The sequence below is a fragment of the Ascaphus truei genome, chromosome 16 (genome assembly GCF_040206685.1).
Source record: "Ascaphus truei isolate aAscTru1 chromosome 16, aAscTru1.hap1, whole genome shotgun sequence".
NCBI classification, from domain to species: Eukaryota; Metazoa; Chordata; class Amphibia; order Anura; family Ascaphidae; genus Ascaphus; species Ascaphus truei.
Genome location: NC_134498.1, coordinates 9,346,366 through 9,351,140, shown reverse-complemented (window position 1 = coordinate 9,351,140; position 4,775 = coordinate 9,346,366). Strand labels below are relative to the sequence as shown.

General features: G+C 43.2%; 1 long non-coding RNA gene across 2 annotated transcripts; it reads left to right on the top strand.

Annotated features, from left to right (window-relative positions):
* The first annotated feature begins 1,469 nt into the window (after positions 1-1,469).
* Positions 1,470-4,170, top strand: LOC142467659 (uncharacterized). 2 transcript variants are annotated; one of them, XR_012788456.1, is made up of 3 exons: positions 1,470-1,773; positions 2,601-2,740; positions 3,841-4,170. It is a non-coding gene; the product is annotated as an uncharacterized LOC142467659 (long non-coding RNA). The 2 variants fall into 2 exon arrangements; XR_012788455.1 differs by lacking the exon at positions 3,841-4,170 and adding an exon at positions 3,461-3,510.
* The last annotated feature ends 605 nt before the right edge of the window (positions 4,171-4,775 follow it).

The window sequence follows — 4,775 nt, the reverse complement described above, 5'->3', positions numbered from 1 at the left end:
ACGGGCCATTGGATCGGGTACCTTTGGCCTTTACCCAATGAGCGAGCACTCTTGCAGAGGGTAGGCACTAATTAGGTTAATTGAAGTTTTACTAAAAAGCAGCGGCCACCAGACCTCGTGTTTGTGGTTATTTATGTATTGGTTATGGTGGGGTTTGGGAAGCCAAGGGAAGGGGGGGAAGGAGAGGGGGTCTCACAGTCTCCGAGGTCAAGTTTCTATTTATCAAAAATACATTGAGTTACCTCTGGTTTCCAGGCATGTCCTGGGGGAGTTATCACAGAGACACAGAAGCGTCGCTGAGTTTGGTGAGTAACTCCCTTAACCTCTCAGCAGTTGAATTCCCCCTTGGCGCTAACACGTTAAAAACAAGCGTTGCTATTTCTTTGCATGAAGTTGCAGGTAATTGGAAGAGTTACACAGTGACGGTTTTTTCATCACTCGAAACGGTCTTTTCGATATTGTTCTCGGTCTTATTTCCAGCTTCACATCGGGTATCCATATCCATTCTTCGCCTCTGATCTGTATGCAGGACAATGCTTTAAAGCTGCAGTTCAGTCAATATCCTGCATGTGTGTTTTTTTTAATAAATCAGTTCTGTAGTAAGAAAAAATACTTTTAGCATTTTCTGTTTTTAAAAAAACAACTTTGAAAGACCAATTTTCTTGTATTCTATTTTAACAGCCATTTGCTAAGGCACTGCCCCTTCATGTCCTGTCACAAGCCCTGGCACACCCCTTTGTCAGCCCTGCCCTCCCTCTAGCACATGTCAATGCAGGAGTGCTCATGAATATTCATGAGCTTCCACTGAGAGACAGAAGCAGAAGAAAAACAGATCCCTTCACTAATTATGTCACCAAATTTCGCCTATCAATACATGGAGAACGAATTGACCTGCAGCTATACAGTTCTTTAGGTAATTAGAGATTGCACACATGAAACTATTGAAGTACAAAAATAAATAAAATAAAAAAAAGACTGAACTGCAGCTTTAATAGGGCCTCTTTGGACTTGAATATTTTGGTTATTGAGGAGGTGGGGGAACAACTTAGCCACACAAGGAAGGATATACTCAAAGTGGAAATCCTCATTGAACAGTCTAGCCCTGGTACTGACGTTGTACAATCATTGGATAGTCTTAAGACCAAGCTGGAAAAAAATTAAAAGTGATCTTATTCACTTTAAGAAGTTGAAATTCAAAAAAGTTGTTAATGACTATAAAGATGGAAGAGTATACCCGTGGCTGAAGCAAGACCCCAAACAACGCAAGAACCAAAGAGGGAGAGCACCCCAGGGAGTCCAAGAAGTCCACACCAGTGACTCTGAAGCCCATTCCTCAACAGAACGTCAGAGAGGCCAAAGTCCGGCCCCTGTTTTAGGCCAATCCAAGGACAAGGAGAAAGGAAAAGGAAAATTAGACGCGGGGGCCAGGGGAAAGGGAAGATCACCCTATCCCCTACGTACAACGGAGCAGAAATGAGTATGGACACCTTGGTTGTTAATCTGTCTGATTACACTCTTAATCAATGTGAAATGTCTGTTTTAGCTAGGGGGCCCTCATATGTACCTACTACATTGTTTAATGATTTTGATTTGGAGGTTGACCTATTTAAATTCGAACGTGTATTAAACCTTAAATCCTTTTTTTCTAACAGGTCTACAGAATCGGTGCATTCCAATATCCAACCAGGGACAGGTAATCCTCCTATGAACAACAAGGGACAGTTAATTTGGCCACTGACCAGCAAGGGACAGATAATTCGGCTTCTTATCAAGGTACCAAAATGTGCAAGCTCAAATCCACTTTTGTCCCGCCATTTAAAAATCAGTCAGCACATATATACGACTGGTTAAGGGGGACATTGCAAGGTACAAAAAAAACAAACATAGGGCTACATACAATATGTCTGTTCAGGAAAAGGAAGCATTAAAAATGTTGACTAATAATAATGAGATTATTATTAAGCGTGCGGACAAGGGGGGTGCCCTAGTAGTGCAGAATTACTCAGATTATAAGGCTGAAACCATCAGACAACTGAGTTAGTTTAGATGTGTCTAGCCTTTATACAATAATCCCCCATGTTGAAGGTCTTGAGATAATCAAGGCCACCCTCATTCGCCATTATAGTGATACTGTTCCAATTGAATACATTATGCTCATTTTACATTTCGTTCTCTATAAAAATTATTTTAGATTTGAGAGTGATTTCTTCCTGCAGATTAAGGGGACAGCAATGGGCGGTAATATGGCCCCTGCTTACGCCAACATATACATGACACATTTCGAAGAGCAGTACATCTACAAATCAGACTTTTTAGTGCATATTAAAAGCTATTACAGATATATTGATGATGTTTTTCATATGGACAGGTACGGAGGATCAGCTGTTATCTTTTTTTGAGTATCTTAATGGTCTCCATTCACCGGTCCTCCTCACTAAACATGCAGTACACAGCAACTCTCTTTTTTAGATGTCCTCATTACACAGACTAATGGGGAGTTACATACTGATCTTTTTAGAAAGGATACAGACAGAAATGCAATTTTAAGGGCAGATAGCCATCATCCTCCTTCTCTTATTGATGCATTACCTTTTTCACAGAAAGTCCAGGTCTGCAAAATCACGAGCAGGAAGGATCATATTGAACCAGCTATTGGAGAACTACGTGGTAGATTCCTGGCTAGGGGATATCTTCCTGCGTATATCCTCCTGCTGTGTTAGACCGGGCACTGGATAAAGAGGTAAGTGCTACCAAAAATAAGAAGGAGGACGGGCTTGTATTTACCACTATATACAGTCAAGCTGGTGGTTTTATTAAATCTACCATTCTTAAACACTGGCATATTCTGCAAAATGATGATATATTATCTGAAAGTTGCTGTGTACCACCAATGGTGGCATTCAAAAGAGGGAGAAATCTGGCGGATAGCCTGATACATGCAGATAATGAGGGTAACTACAGAACTCCTCATTTTCTGGAGGGTGGCAGACCGGGTAACTTTAGATGCATGAGCTGCTCGGTCTGTAACAGTCTGACTACCGGTAGTCAATTCAGTCACCCCCATAGCGGGAGGATCATAAAAATCAAAAATAGAATCACATGTAGATCTGAATATGTAGTGTACGTAATAAAGTGTCCATGTGGTCTTCTTTATGTGGGTAAGACCATAAGAATGTTAAAAACAAGGTTCATTGAACATAAAAGTGTAATTCGAAAAGGTACGGATCCCTCTATTCTTGTGCAACACTGTGTGGAACACAATCATAATGTTGCCTCTTTACGCATCATGGGTATTGAGACAGTAGCACCTAGACAAGGCACTCCAGATAGGGAGACTTTATTATTGTGACGTGAAGCATTCTGGATACATGCTTTAAATACCAGCAACGGTATGGGTCTTAATGAGCAACAGAATTTAAAATGCTTCCTTAATAGAAGGTAATTTTTTGTCTTTCTACAGGCATATTTGATCTTGCACCATCCATGGAATCTGCACTTACCAATTGGGAAGATTATCCTTTTTGTGTGTTTTTTTTTCCTTCTTTTTTTCCCCTCCCTCCCTCCCCCTTCCCCTCCCTCCCTCCCCCTTCCCCATCCTCCCTTCCCCTTCCCCCCCCCCCTGGTTGTGTGTACCCATTTCTGACCTAGGTATACACACTAGTATATTCTAAATACTGATGTACTGCATATTCTTATGTGGAATTTCACTGTAACTTTTCAGGATTATACTGATGTCATCAGCAGTATACAGTCACATGTTTTTAATAGTATATTGCTGTATTAGTTTTGTGCACATATGCTTTATTAATATTTTGGTGTGTGGTTTATTTACACTTTCAGGGTGATTTATAGGAGTGTCTCACTCCTCCCTGCTCTGACACTGATCCCATGGCGACGGATACATCTTTGTCCAGCCCTGTGAGTACAGTCTTGATTGGTGCACGCCCGCCCCCCCTTTCCCCCCCCCCTGACTGCCGGGTCACGCTGACGTCATCATGGGGGAGTGTTCAGTCTGGGGAGAGGTGTGGCTGTGGCTGCAGTCCTCCAAGACAGCTCTATGCTGTATTGCCAGGGATTTAGACCTAGACGTCTGACGTCACTAGGGGGCGCCATATGGTAGCTCTGACGTCATCAGGTGGGCGTCAACATCCTGGTTATGTGGCAGAGCGGGGAGGGGTGAGTATCAGGGGGGTGGTATATATTGTGACTGTTTCTTGTGTTTGTAGCCTTCACCTTGACTGCCGAAACGTTGGACTTTATGGCATATTAAACCTCCTTTGAGTTAGACCGTGTGCCTGCTTCTTCTTCTTTGTCCGGCTACAGGAAGGGTCAGGAGACAGGGAGGACAGAGGCAGGAGAACCCCATCTGGCTCCGACCTTGCCTGTCCCTACGAATACAAACATACAACCCCTCACTGAATAACATAGCCCTAATCCCATGTAATAATCCTGGGTGTAAACAAAATAATGGTTTTATGAATATTGTAATGGTTTATTAGGGACCTAGGAGGTGGCCAGTGGGGGCTGTTATGTGTATTTTTGTTTATTGTGGGTAGCGGGGGTGGGTGAACGGGGTATTGGCCCCAAGGATGGGTGTTTAGGCCTACCAGGTGGGGGGGTAGCGGGAGGGGTTAACGCCTTCATTACCTTAGCGGTATTAACCGCTAAGTTAAAGAAGAGGTTAAGTCATCCCGCAACCCCCTGGCAAGGCCTAAACACCCACCCAGGGCCAAATACCACCTTCACCCACCCCCGCTACCCGCAATAAGCCTGGC